This window comes from Corvus cornix, chromosome 2, assembly GCF_000738735.6.
Source record: "Corvus cornix cornix isolate S_Up_H32 chromosome 2, ASM73873v5, whole genome shotgun sequence".
NCBI classification, from domain to species: domain Eukaryota; kingdom Metazoa; phylum Chordata; class Aves; order Passeriformes; family Corvidae; genus Corvus; species Corvus cornix.
Window position 1 is genome coordinate 142461678 of NC_046333.1, and position 16757 is coordinate 142478434.

At 45.5% G+C, this 16757-nt stretch overlaps 1 protein-coding gene across 6 annotated transcripts in view; it reads left to right on the forward strand.

Annotated features, from left to right (window-relative positions):
* The window catches only part of ZHX2 (zinc fingers and homeoboxes 2), a 75558-nt gene that overhangs the window by 25943 nt on the left and 32858 nt on the right, over positions 1–16757 (forward strand). Inside the window, exons 1-4 of one of the 6 annotated variants that reach the window (XM_039550148.1) lie at positions 319–4262; positions 4962–5071; positions 5741–5798; positions 6240–6286. The exons of 1 other annotated variant lie outside the window; for it this stretch is intronic. The gene's annotated coding sequence lies outside the window, so the exon portion shown is untranslated. Of the gene's footprint in view, positions 1–317; positions 5072–5740; positions 5799–6239; positions 6287–16757 lie in introns of those variants that run through there. 4 more of the 6 variants (XM_019289101.3, XM_019289103.2, XR_005601620.1 and 1 more) reach the window with 4 other exon arrangements.

Sequence of the window (16757 nt, forward strand, 5' to 3'; positions counted from 1 at the left end):
GACACCTGAATGGATCTGAATACAGGCACTGCAAAACTACAGGCATGGGGAGGAGTGGCTAGAAAGTTGGCTGGAGGAAAAGGACCTGGGGATGCTGGTCAACAGTGGCTGAACATGAGCCAGTGTGTGTGCCCAGGTGGCCAAGAAGGCCAGTGGCATCCTGGCCTGTATCAGAAACAGTGTGGTCAGCAGGACCAGAGCAGTGATTGTCTCTCTTTACTTTGGTGAGGCCACACCTTGAATCCTGAGTCCAGTTCTGGGCCCCTCAAGTTGAAGAAGGACACTGAGGTGCTGGAGCATGTCCAGAGAAGGGCAATGGAGCTGGGGAAGGGTCTGGAGCACCAGTCTGATGAGGAGCAGCTGAGAGAGCTGGGGGTGCTTATCCTGAAGAAGAGGAGGCCCAGGGGAGACCTTACCACTCTCTGCAACTCCCTGGAGGGAGGCTGTAGCCAGGTGGGGAGTTGGTCTCTTCTCTCGGGTAACAAGTGACAGGATGAGAGGAAGTGGCCTTAACTTGCACCAGGGGAGTTTTAGATTGGATATTAGCAAACAGGTTTTCACAGAAAGGGTGGTCAGGCACTGAAACAGGCTGTCCAGTGAAGTCACCATCCCTGGAGGTATTTAAGACACTTAGGGAAGTGGTTTAGTGGTTGACTTGGCATAAAGGTTCTTTCCAACATAAATGATTCTGTGACTCTATAAGGGGACATCCCATGGTGTTGAAAATCAATTAGCAGGTTAACAGTCCACAGCTTGGTTGTTCAAAAATAGAACGTTATTGCTGTACAAATGTTGGGCAGAAAAAGTGTCCAACAACAGTGCAGCAACCACTTTGTTGGAAAACAGTTCTCAGTCATGGCCCTGGCAGAGGAGGGGTCCAACAACATTTTTCCAACACATTTATTACTATGGGCAAGTATGTAACTAACCAGAGGCTGACAGTCTGAAAGGTTCAAGAGGAATAATGTGAAGTAGTTTAACCTTACTAAAAGCCAAATAAATTAATAACTTTTTCTTATCCAGAACCCTACAGGATATCTCTCTCTCTCTCTGGTTGAATTTCCTTATGTGATCAAATCTTCTTCTTGCTCTAAACCCCTTGCTGCCAGTTTAAAATAGTATGAGACTGAGATTTCTCACCCTTCAAGAAAACACTTTGATTTGTTGAAGGAAGCTAGGAACAGTTAAGGAGATAGGAAAGAAAGTAATATACCTTTCTCTGTGCTGACATCTGCAACTGGGGGATGTGTTGAAAAGTAAATATAATTCGCTTTGAGCAATGCTTTCCCATTCTCTTTCATTCTGGTTCGGTGCTCTGGTTCCCAATGAAGTAGACATATCGATGGAAAGTGAGGTGCAGAAGGGCTGTAGGACCTCAGTGAAGAGGCTGGGGATCATCCCCCATGCTAGGGCTGTGGGACTAATGTTATTGTTCATTTGCAAATTTTTCAAGAGAGCACTGAGATGAGAAGTGGCAAGATCACTGTCTGTCTGTCTGTCCAGTGCCAGGGAAGCCAGGCCAGGACCCTCACCAGCCCCTATCTCACCTTGCAGCTGAGGCCAACCTCAGCTGCTGCCAGCAGCCAAACCAGTTCTTACCAGCTTCAGGTAAAACTATGGATGGGCACAACCTGGCCCTGAGCAGCCTGTGCCCAGGGGGTTGGAGCAGTCCCCTGGGGGTGCCAGTCAGGTGAAGGTGGCCTTGGTGGCTGCCCAGGCTGCCTGGCTCAGCCATCCACTTCCCTGGAGTATCATGCTCCTGCTTCTCCCCTAGAGGCATATGAGATCAGTTTCATCCTGATGGAGAACATGTTTCCTGAAATCTTCTGAAGCTCTAAGAGAGGGGTAATAGTTTCTGGGACAGTGCTGCACAGTGAAAATGACCTAAACCTATGAAATTTACTTCTTTTTTTTTTTTTTTAAGACAGCTAATTTTTTTTGTTGTTTTTATTTACTCTTACTTTGCTGTTAATATTTCCAAAAGCAGCTGGTAATACTAAGAAGGCATTGCAAAGAGGGGTTTGGTTTATTCCTGTAGTTTATAGAAATTTTCCTGGAGGAAGCTAAGGCTGGAGAGCTGAAGCATAGTGCAGCGTTGGATTGACTATCTGGGACAGCTTCTGCTCAGAGATCCCTGAAAATGGTGCAGCATGGATAAGGACTTTGTGCAAGTGGTTGTCATACTAATGATGTGGAAAATATGACTCTTGGCAGGGGCCTCCTACTCTGTGTTTTCCAGGTCAGCACCAGAGGTTTTCCTGGGGAGCTCAGGGTCTGCCAGCAGCAGCTGCTGTGGGGTGGAAATACCCCTCTCTTTTTAAGCTTCGTTCAAAAGGCTGGAGAAGGACAGCTGAGTGCCGAGTGGGACAGGGATAAGACCGCTGGGGATGGAGTGGTGTGGGAGATACCCTGTGGTCTCTCCAAACATCACCATCCACACAGTGTGTGAGCTTACATGGGGACCTCAGTGTACTTTGAGGTTTTTTAATGGCTTTTTCACTGCATATTTAGGTTTTTGATGTAAACTTTCAGTTATATTTTAGGTTGTAGGGATGGGGGGAAGGATGGGTTAATTTTAATAACTTTATGAAAAGACATTGAAGGCAAGGATGCTCATGAGCACGTTAGTCCATGATGCTGCATTCTGCCAGGTTTGGTGAATGTTTAACCAGGACTGGACCAGCAGCCAGGAGCTGTTGGGGCTCTTGGGATCTGTTGGGGCTCTTGGGATCTGTTGGGGTAGCTGTGATTTTCAATGTGTGGAGACAGACGACTTTCAAGAACATTTGTATCTGCTAATCATGCTGTAATAACAGTCTGCAGTCGAGAGGCTGCAAACCCCCCATTTCCTACACAGCTGTGCATATTTAATTCGATAGAAGGCATTGCTCGTCTGCTGTTAGAAGTAATTCAGATCGCTAAGGTGGTAATTTTGATCTTGGTGGTTTTTAGGGAAATATAGGTGTAAGCTACACTGAAGAGTTAATAAATGCCTAGTATGATACAAACACCAGGGGGTGAGGAGCGGGGACATGGTGGGTGGCTGCCAGTGCCCCACCCCACATCGTGGGCTTGCCCTGTTCCTGCCTCGCTGAGCCAGCAGCAAAGGAAAGCAACATCCTGGGCACATTAGCTTAGTGAAGGAAGTTTTTCCTGACGAATTGCCTCTACACCAATTTTGGGCATTGAGGCAGTCAGGGCATTTGATGTGTCACCAGCAGTGCTGTGGGGGGAGGACCAAAGGTGGTGGAGCTGTGGAGGGTTGGCACGACCTGGTCTGTGGGGATGCTTTTGGCTGACCCCAGGGTTTAAACCACCAAGCTGGCATCTTTCAGGAGAAGAAGTCAGGAGTGTGGGGTTTATTTTCCTTCATCTCAAGCACAGCTTGTGAAAGCAAGTGCTTTCAGGGCTTCCAATTCCGTTTCTCTCTGTAAAATAGGCTTTTGCAAAATTGATAATTTCTGTAGGTTGAGAGAGTCTCAAAGGAACTTTTCTGTCAAGCATCTAAAAAGTGCCATTATTTCTCTTCCCTGTTGTAACAGCAGCTTGAGATTTACCTTTTAACTCTCTAAAGATGTCTCGACAATCTCTTTTTTGTGAACAACTCCATGGTGAATAAAGCAAAATAATCCCATTTTCAGGTGGTTTGTGCTGTAGTGTTTGGGTTGCAGAAACCATGTGGAGTGCTGGTGTTTATCAAGTATTTAAAAGCCTTTTTGTTTATTTTGTTTTGTTTTGCCATGAGATGTAACTTCTTTTGGAAAGCATCTAGAATGATGAAGCAGCTGGTGGCTGAGTCTCCTACTCAGTGTGCAGAGACTGAAGATTGGCTGGGATAGCTGGAGTTATTCACTGCATGCTGTGGGCCACGTAAACACACAGACAGGCAATTCCTGTGAACCAGGAGGTGTGTGGTAACACATAAATCACCATAAACTGTTCAGTACATGTACTCACCAGGACACCACATGGGAGCCAGCAGATACAGATCTCCCCAGCTCTTGTCCATTATTTGCAGGTGCTGGTGTGGCACAGCTCATGTAGGTGAGATGATAATGGCTGTGTGAATGCCTCCTGTGCAGAGGGCAGGTCTGGCCTGAATTTGCCTGATGCCAGCATTGTGATGCGTTTCAGGGAAGTGGTGTTTTCATGGCAAGGAAAGCTGCTTTCTCCTGCCTTGTGCTGCCTTGGAATAAGCATGTCCCCATGGGAGGCTGCTCAAGAGCTGCCTACGCAGGGAGGCTCAAGACAAACAAACTCAGGCAAGAGTTTTCATTAGTAATTACCTACCTGTTGAAAAAAGTTGATGTTTCTATATGAAATGTGTTTGTGACTCCTTCATTTCACTGTTGCCTAACTCCAAGCATTCAAAAGCAGTAGCAGATCTCCCAGAACTGTGAAATAGTTTGAGAGAGCTGAAATATGTGTGTGTGTATATATATATACACATATATTACCAAGTTGTTTCTGAGCTGTTATATTAAACTCAAATCATTCTCATAGCCACGAGGGGCAGAAACTTTTTGCATACTTTCTGAAGAGGATCGTGCAGTATGAGTAAAACAGCAAGGGATTGGATTTAATAACCCTGAAGATTGCTTTCTGCTTTATGTTTCCAAAAGTGGAGATCCTTGCAGAAGCTTCACCAGCTGGGTCTTTAGGAGAAGTACCAAAAATTGAGAGGGTCAGTATACAGTCCCAAGAAGCAAGAGCACCATACACATATACATTTACTTAACGTTCTAAGCAGAGATTTGAAACTGGGGGAGGGAATGGGCTGTGTTGCATTGTAGGTGATTTTGTTGTTCTTTAGAAGCGTTTTATTCATAAGTTTGGGTTTATTTCTTTCTGTTGGCAAGCTGTAGGGTCACTTTCGTGTGTTGGACACAGCACTTCTAAAAAGCAGGATTTCAGATAGCAGTTTTAGTAAAATATAACTGGACTAAACCCCTTAAATACAGAAACAGCTTCATCCTAAGCCTACCATGTGAGAACGGAGAATCTGACCCAAAAGAGGGATGAAGGATGAAGAGCAGCAGAAGGTGGCCTGCTGGGTCCCAAAGTGTTGGAGGTATAAATAGCACAAAATCTGCAGCTATCTCATGTGTTTTGTTTCTCTCTTACAATTCAGTGAAACTAGCATTTTTTTGCCTTACTCTTAGATGGAGCAAAGCGGGAAGCAGCTTCCCTTCTATCTGTGAATAAACATGCAGCTTCTTCTAGCCTAAGCTCTTAAAATATGGTTATGGTTGTGTAATACCTTCTGGTTTCCCAGCTCCTCCAGTAGCCAGTGTTCTCTTTCAGGAAATCAAGTCATATCTTCCCTTGAAAAGATCCAAAACAATATCAACCTAACCTGCTGGGAAGCAGCAAAAGACTCCAAGTGATTTCTTTTGGGTTTGTCAGCCTACCTTCCTCAGGCCAGATAACAGGAGTCTGGAGTTTTAAACCCAAATACTTCGGCTTGAACTGAAAGTGCACGTTGTGCTCACAGTCCTGCTGAAGCAATCAATAAGCTTCTGCCTCTTTTCCTGGGGGGCTTGTGGGGTGGTTTGCTGTTTGTATTTCTTTTACTCAGAGCAGTCCCTTGGCTGTTTATTATCTCTTTAGCCATTCTTGCAGACCTGCAGGCACAGTGTTTTTCAGGTGTGTATACAGCCACTGCCAAAGGGGAATATTTTTCTATTTACTCCTGCTCTTGCAGCTGCTGAAGCTAAACCTTCCTCTCCTGTTTTTTTAGGGAAAAAAAAAAAAAGGCAAAAATGAGGAAAGCCAGCTTTAGTTTTGGGAGACAGCAGGTGAGTCCATTTAAGGAGGAGAAGGACAATTTTGATGGCATTTTGTAGAAATTCCCAATAGTAAAAGAGTTTGTTCTGGAATGTGTCAGCTGCAGCGTCTGTTTTGTGGGTTTTTCCAGTGCAAACCACAGTGGTGGTATCTCAGGACATCAGTGTGTGAGTGCTCTCCACTGTCTGCTTGGCCTAAGAAATGTGGATTTTTTTCTTTCCCTGAGAGGCTCCCAAAGTTCATCATGTTACTGTAAAAGGACTGGAGAACCAAATCTTTCAAATTCTGCTTGTCAGTGGTGGTCAGTGGAAATGGGAATTGCTGGATTCCTGCTGGCATTCCTAGTGCTGGTGAAAAAACTAAATTACCAGTCATAGAGGGGAAGGGATGGCTGCTATTTTTTTCTCTTCTATTTTTCTCACTGACTTACATGGTTTTTCCCACTTTTTTAGGTATCAGAAGTACCGAGAGATTCCCAGGATGTAAGAAATCAAGTGCTGTAAGTGAGCAGCTTTTTCTTGCCATTTTCCTTTACATGAGAAGTCCAAGCTTGCCCAAACAGAAGGAGAATCTTCTAATTTTTTTCTTTTAAAGACACTTCAAGAAATGTTTACAGCAAGCAAATCCAGTATTTTGGAGTCAGTTGAGTGCCTTTGGCACCTCTTTACAACTCACAAAATAAAGTCAGCATTGTATTACCACATAGGCTGAATAATTCTCTCACTACAGATATAAACCACATGAATGCATTTAACTGAGAATATGGTCAGCAGAATGGATCATTTGCACCATCTGAAGCTTGTTTGTTGTTTCCAAGCTTTACCAGCTATGGAAAGACAGAATCTTGCTGAAGAGTTGAGGCATTCTTTGGGAAGTGAGCTTGCATCTCTTGGAAGGGAAAAAGAGCACAGATTAGCTGTGAGGTTGTTTTTGTGTGTGTGGACAGCACCTGAGCCCTGTCATCAAAACAGGAAACTATTCAATATTTGAGTCTTCCCTGATGTGATAAAATAGCTTTGAAGAAAGTTTTATATCACAAGAGACACCTGCACACTTGCTTCAAAGCAGCTTAGCCAGGAGCTTTTATATATATGTATCTATATATATGTATATATAGATATATCTATTTAAAAAAACCTCTAAACCCTGAAAATGTATATTTAAAGAGCAGCTGCCCTATGACCTTTTCCTATGCACTGCTAAATGGTGTGGGTTGGGATTTCCCATCAGCTGTGGCTGGTCTGCAGCTCTCCAAGTGGACCACCCAGTGCTGTTCTAAACGAACCTCAGGAAGGACTGGTTAGAGTCACTGACTCTGTGCCTGGCATAGTGCATGCTCTTGAGGCAGCTTCTCTGCTCTGCTCCAAGGCTGGATAACAGGGCAAAAGTTTGGGTGCTGTTGCTCTGGGCTTTACTGCTTTCTGTAAGTAAATTTTATTAGCAAAGGGGGTGAATAAGGGGGTTTTTTTGAGGTTTTTATAATCAGCTCAACTCCTGTTCTGTGGTAGTGAAAATCTGTGGTTACTTGGATATCAGCAGAGTTTTGTTTCTATTTTCATTTCAGTGGCTTAAGTCTGTTTTCTGTTACAGCAACAAAAATCTATTTGGGCTAGATTGGAATAAAGACCCAAATTGAAATCAGCCTGAAAAAATAAGGGCTAGTTTTGTTAAAGGAGAAGAACTGAGTCCCTCCGTGTTTGGTAAAGATGTGGTAAAAATTCCCCAATAAACACCTATCAAGCATTCAGAAAGTGGTAAGCAAAAAAAATGAATCCTTCTTTCAGCTTTTTGTGAAGGATACTGGCAATGAGTGTGGTTACTGGAGGAAAAGAGGGATGTGAAATGATGGCAGTGTTTTGTATTGATCTCCCTCAGTAAGGTCCATGGTTCGTACTCTTCCTTTGAATCACAGATGTTTTCTTCAAACTCCCTGGTGTTTAGACTTTCACACAAGACTTGCTAATTGAGCTGTGGGGCTTATTTTTTGTGAGTCACTTACAAAGCATTGTACAGGGTGGGCTCTGGTCTCTGTTTATTTACAGCTGTGTTGGCTTCAGAGTGATGAGAAGAGTAGATACCAATTCAAGTGAAAAAAACTTAGCAGAAATATGCCATCTGTGTATATTGTGTCTCTCAAAGTATATCCACACGATAGAAAAGCTCTTTGCTCATCTCAAAAACAAAACCTGATTGTTTTTCGTTAGGTAGGCAGTGTTGAAATCTGGGAAGTGTTTTCTCAGGTCCTAATGAATCTACATCCTAATGGACCCCTGTGGTGGTTGGTTCCACAAAGGGGTTGAACACGGGGAGCTGCCCCCTGCCCTTCAAAGGGGGGGACTTGCTGGTCCCAGGTAGATGTTGTCTGTGTCATTAAGTCAAAGTAAAACAGCAGTGCTGATGCAGGCATGTAATCCACAGATGCCTCTGATATAGCTGTGTTAAGAGGATGAGAGATAAAGCCAAGGGTATCCTCCTTGGGAGCTCTTCAGGCAACTGGTGTATGGCCTCAGATGGCTCTGAAATTTCTGCAGCAAGATACAGTGACAGCTCAGCAATGAAAGGAGACTGCAAGTTCCCATTTACCTGTCTTCTCACACTCTGGCTGCATGACAGGAACTGGGGAGCATGAGGTAGCTGCAGTGGGACAACGCTGACGGAAAAACTCATCTCCTGCTCAGAAGCTCAGGAAACCCAGAGCTGGAAGAATTTGGCTCCTGTATGTCTGCTCTCTCTGTCCTCTTGCAGTGTTGCCCTGCAAAATGCTTCAGGATCAGTTGTTCTGTAAGAGAATTGAGGGAGAGAAGGAAAAAGAGGCTTTCTTGTCATTTCCCTTTCTCTGTTTGCCTGCCAGCACCTGGAGGTGAAACTTGCCAGTGGCTGCTCCCAGAGGTGCCTGTCCCCTGTGAGGGGTGGCAGCATGGGTTGCAACAGTGACTTGGGGTGGCTCTGACTGACACTCTTGCAGAGGGGCCTAGACCAAGAGCTGACACACTGTGTTATGAGCTGTCAGGAAAGTGTTGGTTTGGGAAGCTCCTGCCACTTCCAGTGGGCTTGGGGACATTTATGAGCCAGCTGCGAGTGGCGGTTGCTTCACCTATTAGGCTTTAATACACCATCCCTTTGTAAGGCAGCATCTCTGTCCTGCTATTTAAAACCAATACCCACTTTATTACAGGTAGGATTGCCCTGATGGAGTTTTGTTCTCTGAGCAGTGCAAGGCAGAGCCATCTCTTGGTGGGGAACCAAGCCCTGAGAGGATGCAGGGGAGGGGTTCTTTCAGGCTGTATGTGCTGGAGGAGAAGCATCCTCAGCTGGCGTGTGGTTGTGTGGCTGCCCTTCCACCCCAGGATGCTCTTTGGCAGGACAGGTTGGTGAGGTGGCTGCAGATCACAGGATGCCCAGGGCAGGCTGCAGCATTGGACTGCAGAGGCACAGCAGGTCTGGTGGGGGAGCAGGAAGGACAGAGAAGCGGTCCTTTAGGCAAAAGTAGCTTGGATAAATTAACTCATTTATGTCAAGGCTTCTGGATGTGTAACTTTAAAAAAATAACACTTGTTGCAGTAAAGTGTTCTCTTATCAGATGAGATTTAGATAGATTTGGGGTTACTTTTGTTGCTTGGAGCCTGAGCAGTGAATTTGCAAACATTTTCTGCAGAGAAAATGACAACAGTGTGTCTTAGGAGTGCCAGCACTATGTACAGAAACAGCTTTGCCAAATGCAACAGTGGTGCTGCCTCCTTGCTATTATATGGGGCAAGAGGTTGGGCTCTAGCTGTGGCAGCCCTGAAAAGCTGAAACTGTCGCTTGTACTTGTCACCCACAAAGCCACTTCTCCAAACAGTGTGCTCCTCACAAAATCAGCGCTCATTCTCCCAGTGGTTGATCAGGCAACTGTCTAGAAATTTTGGAAAGACTGTGTTTTATTTTTAAAAAGGGGGGGAAATACTATTCTAACTTAAGGATAAAGATTTGGAGGCGAAATTGGTTGGAGAGCAGGAGAAATTTAGTCAGGAGAGATGAGGCTTAGCCCAAAGTCTCCATTACAGTTCCCAGATGAGAAGGGGTGACAGGATTTCTTTCATGTAACTGCAAATACGCAGTTCATATTGGAGCCCAGGGCAGGTTTTCCCAAGAGTTGAGCTGGTTGGGCTTTGGTGAGGACAGGGTTGCTGCTTCCTGGCTCTCCAGCAGGCCCAGTGGGGTGGTCCTTTGGGATCTTGCTCCATTCATCTTATTTTTGATAGTGTTTTTTCTTCCTTTTCTATTCCCCTTAAGTATGATGTCACAAATGACATCAGTACAATAACTGCTTGTGGTTGTCATAGCCACAGTCTGTGACACCCAAACAAAGCAGCAGGAAACCAAAGCTGGCATACAAATGCTGTAATATTCATCACATTCCTTTTGGTTAATAACTGCATGGTTAGGTATTTATTTTCCATTGGGAAAAAAAAGAGGAAGGGGACTTAAAAGCAAAAATTGGGTCACTGAAGGGGAGGAAGGTAGTTTCCAACTCCAAATGATAATGTAGCTGCACTTCTGCCTCCCAGTGCTCTTCCCCTGAGGTAATGTTGCTCTGGCATCAACTACTCAACTCCCTTCTGCAACTGTTCCCATGGCTGGGGACCACATGGTGGTGCTCCTCGAGGACAAGGCAGTGGGAGACATTCCACTGCCTCAAACGAAAGCTGTGTCCTCAGGGCAAAGCCTCCCAAAGGCTGGCAGTGAGGGCCAGCAGCAGCCACATGTCAGCCAGCTTTGACTGCTGGATGGCTGAGGCTGCCATTCTTGTGGTGCATGGATAGAGTATAGAAGGGTTTTTTTAATCTTTTGGGGGGGATTAGATGTGATGGGGGAGTGGTTGTTTGCAGTTCTTTGTTTTGTTTCTTGAATCTGTAAAATAAGCTTTTCTGGGTGAGCAGCAGAGCTTGTTTGCCCCTGCAGGATTTAATCACTCCTTCAGAGTTTTGCACAGTTGGCCTAATAGTAGGAAGGTGCTTGCTGCAAAAAATAATTCCAGTAATGTTAAAAAAATTAAATAAATTACAGAAATAGATCTGGTATGAGCACTGCATTTGCAAGACAAGCACTGGAGGCAGGTGGTTAGGGCTTGCTGGGAGGGAGCCACCTCAGCCTGTCACTGCTGCAGGCATGTGGGGAGCCCCCGTCCGTGTGCCCCTCGCCAGAACTTCCCCTTGCCCACTGCCACCCCCCTTTGTGTCCCCACAGGGACATACTGACCCTGAGGGCTCCAGCATGGATGGCTTCCCCAAAATATTTGGGCATTCCTGGGCTGGGGCCTTCCCCAGGCCTGTCTGTGCTGGGAGCAGGCAGCAAGCACACAGAGAGCAGAGTCCAGCTCTGGATTCAGGCATTCGGTGCCGTGGCTCCTGCTGGTGCTTGCAGGGAGGTGCTCATTATATAATAGCTGCTGGTTGATTAATATGCTGTGAGTCAGAAGCGCCAGGGTATTTTAGCTTTCTCTAGTTGCTATGGAAACATTATTTTAACAAATAGCTTTTTAATATTTAATTAAAACTCAGCTTTTGGCAAGCTGGAGTAAGAACTATTACAATTACTACTACAAAGGGTTAGCAGTGAAGTGTATTCCAGAACCATGGGTTTTTTGGTTGAGCCTGTGTCATGTGTCCCCCCCTCTGATCTGTCAGGTTCAAAAAATTAAAAAAAAAAAAAAAAGTAAAAAAATCACTAATTTATTGCTTGTGAGAAGTGTATTCTTGTTCCTAAGACACAAAGCAAATGTAATGCAAATCTGCAGTTACTCTTAACAATTGAAGGTTGTCACTTCTTTCAATGTACAGTGCCAAGGCAGCTCTGTAAGGACGAAGCAGTGTGATAGCATTTATTAGTCGCTGCTGTGTCACTGGTGTTTCTTCTTCTGCCTTTGCCTCCTGAATGAGATCATTCCTGTTTTGTTTGCTTCGTGTTCCCTCTGTGTCAGGTTGGATGCTTTTCCCTTGCCAGCTTGTGGAGGAGGCTGGTGCTGTGTCCGGATCAGGCTCTGGACAGATTCCTAGTCTTTTTTTAGGTGAGCTCCTCTGCTCCCTGATACCAGATGATTCTGCAATGGAGACAAACGAACAGAGAACTCAGTCTCCAGAGAAAAATAAATATTTAACAGCTCTTTGTAAATAACTGTTATTTATAGAACAGTTGCAGGTTCTATCATGCTTGGTAAGTGGGGGTGCTTTTTATGCAAGAATTCTGCCATGAGGGACTCAGTGGATGCTTAATGTCATCTGTGATATAATAATGAAATGAATGTGTTGCTCTCATGGGATTCCCTTCCAGCCCCTATTTCCTGTGATTAGCTTCAATATTGCACACTTTGTCTCTATTCACATCACATTCCTTCATATTGTACTGAAACCTTATTTGGAAGGTAACACCTTTATTTCCTGAGGGGAGGGGAAGGGTGTTGAGCATTTTGACTTAGGCAGATGGGTCTGAGGCTATATTACCTCCATTGTGTATCAGTGTGGTGGCTGGCCAGGACCTGGGGATTCATCAGCTCAGCCTCTCACTCTCAGAGAGTCTGGGTTGGTGCTGTTATACCATTTTATAAATGAGTGAAAGTAAACCTGGAGAGATGGATTAGGATGTGTTTTGCCCCAGCTGCCTATAAGTTAAGCAGTTATTCTGTAGTAGTGGTCTAATCACTTCCACCATCAGTCGAAAGACCTGCACCATTTCCAGAGATGTTTCACCCTACTTTAGGACAGATGTTTGAGGCAGGTCTCAGGCTTAGCCCTCAGAATTGTTCGTCTCTCCCCATTTAACTCAGAGCTGTAAACTAGACGGGGAAGAAGTAGACAAGAGGAATGCCACCCTGACCAAAGATCTTTTATACAGTTTCTATAGGTGGTCCATAGCACTGTTTCAGGCTGCAGGATGTCCTTGTCACACTGCTCTGGTCACACAGTGTCAGGTGCCCCTTCCAAAGCAGCACAGCTGATCTCTGCTACACATTGCTCACAGCTGGGCTTCAGGGATTAACAACTTGGAAAGAGATGCAAAACCAGTCCCCAGGCATGTAAAATAAGGTGCTAACGATTTGTCTAAACTCTTCTAGCAAGCCAGGAAGAGAATTAAGGCTTTCCTTCCTATTTACACCGAAGGTGTGTTGTCATGACCAAAATTAGAGTGATAATGTTTTTGCTGCAGTAATATAACAAGCAGTATGGGTGTGTTAGGCAGTTCTTTAAAAAATCCTTCTAAGGTGCGTCCCATACTTCTTGCTAAATTCTTTGTTCTCTTTTTAAACCCCTCTGCTAGCTGGTGGCAACCTCAGTGAATCCAAAGGTGATCCCAGGATGTGGCTGGAGCTGTGATGGAAGCAGGGTCTCTGGGTATCTAGATAGCGACAGCCACCGAGCAGCACATGCTTGCAGCCACCTGTGTCAGCTGCTGCTTCCTGCAAGGTCTGGGAAGGAATCCTGACTATTTTTTTCCACCAAGGACCTGAAACACACTGCAAAAACCAAATTCTACTGGTTTCGTAGCAAACGTGGGTCTCCATGGGGCTTGCAAGGCAGCAGCCAGGACAGGCTTTGCAGAGGGATGGTGGGAAGTCCTGCTGTGCGGGAAGGGCAGCATGGTGGGGGGGAGGACAGGCAGTGGCTGTTGTGGGAGAAGCTGACAAGCAGATGGATAAACCTGGCATTACCAGTGGAGTGGAAGAGGTGAGTGCTGCTATGTTAGCAGATGTGATCAGGCTTCCTCAGAGGGATGAGGGGTGCTGAGAGGTTTGAACCAAATGCCCCGACCAAAGGAAACCTGTGGAACTGTTCCTTGGGAGGAGGTGGGAACGGTTTGGTTGATGGTGACTGGCAAAGGTAGAAGTCTGAGCAGTGATGCTTTTGAGTATCAAAAGGCAGTTGGTTAAGTAGCTGAAATGGGAATTGTTGTGAGAAGGTACAGAAATAACATTTCTACCTGAAATTTTCATCATATGGTGAAATTTTGCAAAGGATACAGAGAAGTGCTGGAGAAGAGCAATCCTGCTTAGGCTACATGCTAAGAGAAAAGGCCTGGTTATAGGTAAGAGAGATGTGGCTGATAGCCCAAATACTGACAGTACAGCAGATGGGGGAGGAGGGAAGGTCAGGAGCTCAGCTGTCCCTGAGCAGAGCTGGTGCAGAGGTGAGCAGTGGGCTCTTGGGGAGGGATGGCTGTGCCAGGAGTCTGTGTGGTGAAGCAGACCTGGTGCTGAGTGTTTGGGGGGGGGGGGGGTCCCTGATGCATAATGCTCCTGAGTGTTGTGATGGGTGGCAGGTCTGGGTAGTCAGATCTGCCCTGGAAAGCTGTTCCCAGGGAGGGAAATCGGGTTCATCAAGAGGGGGGAAAAGTAGAAGATGGGAGCCTGTATTTTTTTTTGGGTAGATGTGCACTGGAGTTGTACTAGAAAAGCTGAAATGTGATTTACAATGGGAAATAAATGCTCCACAGCAAACACAGACTGCTGTGAGAGAGTTTACCTGTCAGGTCCTCAGCTCAGCATCAACTACTCAGCCTCCCTGTATGGATGTAATGTGCTATACAGATTTTCAATTTGCAGTAATTTGGGACATGCATGTAGTCTGCAGAGGTATGACATGCACTCAAGCAAGTCTGACTTTCCCACCTGAGGATAAGGGTGGATCCAAGCTGGCACAAAGCCCTGTGTGGGAGCAAAGGGCACATCTTACCCAAGGGAGTGCTCAGAGATACTGCAGTAACAAGGACTCCCCCAAATGAAGCCCAAGGGTTGTGGGCTTTTGGGGTTTTTTTTAATGGTGATTTGGGATCCATGTACACACTTTGCATTGCAAGTCCATGATGTGTCGCAAATCCCCATGTAACCAAGTGTGGAGTCTTTTCCCCTCACTTAAACCCTTATTCCCTCCACTTAAAGCTAAACCAGGCTTTGCTGGCTTTCCTCTTCACTGGTCCCAGGGGATTTAAAAGGTACACTGCTATTTCCATGTCTGCCTGATAAGCAAGAACATCAAGGGATGGAATAGAGTTAAGTGAATTGAGAGGAGAGAGGTTAGAAGTGACAAAAATTGCAATGAACTTTCCTGCAGCTTCCCATCTCCACCTGTTCCAGACCTTCCCTTTTTTTTTTTTTTTTTTTTTTTCTTTGCTGCCATCAGTAGTTTTTGGTAGTGTTGTCTTCTCAGTGGCTGCTCACTGATGGAGTTGCCTAGTGGAAGTCAGGAGCCCGATGTCTTGAAAGCAAGAGCGCTTGGACCTGTGAGTCTGCTTGTATATTGGAGAATGTGCTCCTGTCTCCTAATGCAGCAAATGCAGTGGGGTTATCACATGCTTTGCATCACCAACAGTTTCACACAGAACAACTGTGATATTTGTATGGGTAATTTGTGCTTAGTCCCAGTTGTGCTGTTAGTGGCATTAGGGTAGAGCATCACAGAGGCACTGAGCACAGTAGTTGTCTCTGAGTTGACTCAGTTTTCATTGTCAACGTTAGTTATGACTCAGGTATAACCAATCTGGCATGTTTCCTGTCTGCAGTTCTCCAAGTACACTCTTCTGCTTGCGTGCCTCAAACCAGACTATTGCTGTGTTTGCCACACTCTGAAATCCAGCCAGGCTTGCAACAGATGAACCAAACCCCACAGTGCTTGGGGCAGCTGCATTTCAGGTGCTGCTGTGAGTGTGTGTAGGGAAGGGCGAGTAGGGGGTGCAATGCTTGGGAAGAGCACCTACAGGAGGAGACTCGAGCTCCAGTAGGACAGGGAATGGCCTTGCATTTATTGGATTTGTTATAAATACTGGATTAAAATGTGTTTTATTTTATTTGTATTATATATGTAATTGTATCTAGTGAGTAGGTATTAGCTAATATATACTATGTAAATGCAAAGAACAACTGCTTTTTTTTTTAGCTCTGCTATAAGGCATTCAGTAGATTCCCATCTTGATGTGACCTTGCTTTCCTGTTCAGGAAGTTCTCCTGTTTGACCATCCAGGATTTGCTCTGGCAGTTGCACCCACACCACCTGAGCCAGGACCGAAGCCCTTTCACTGTGGGTGGTTCCAGTGGGCTGTGGGGTGCCCCGCTTGCCTCCCTACACTCAGTCAGAACAGACTTCCTTACCAGTTCAACCCGGGCTTTCCCACAGCAGAGTCTCAGATGTCTGGATTCTTAAAATAATCATGGTGCAATAACAGAATAACAGCTTGAACTGGTGCCTCTGGAGGTGGGACCCCAAACAAAGGAATCCTTGGGCTTTTACATCTGCACAGTCTTAAGTGCATGAAAGTCTGGGCTCTTCCTGCTGAGTTTTTGGCTCCTGCTGTGTCTCTGAGTATCGGGTCACCTGGCTGCACACGGGTCCTCTGTGCCCTTTGTTGTGCACAGGGTTGGTGCCAGCTCTTCCCTCGGGCTCCCTCCACCCAGAGCTCAAATCTGCAGCTCTCACGGCAGCTGCTCACCGAACTACCTGCACTGATTGTATTCTTCAACATCTCCAATGGTTTTACCTTCAGTAAAAGAGCCCTCTGAGTGGCCATGGACAGGCCATCCCTCTGTTACTGGAGGACTGCAGAGAAGAAGCAGCTTTCTTCTTTGATCTTGCTATTGCTGGAGTCAGTAGCAAAATTTCAGAGGACTTCAATGAGCCAGGATCAGCCCTCTAAAAATACTCCCAAGGCACTAGGGGAAAGCACTTGTGAGTAGGTGAGAAGCAGCACTTATCTGCCTGTGGGGTGGAAGGGAGCACACCGTTGTTAATAAATGTTGCTTCTTTATGAATACGTTTCTTCTGGTGCATGTTATCAAAAGGAAAGAAATCTCTGCAGTGGTAGTGTAACATGTAGGGCTGTTGGTAGCAGCAATAAGTTTTGATCTGTTACTGTCGAAATTCTGCCACTTTTTTGTAAGAGAAGACCCAAAAGCACCTTCCTTTGCTGTCTGTGAAAATCTGAAAGGTGCATTTTGTGCATGT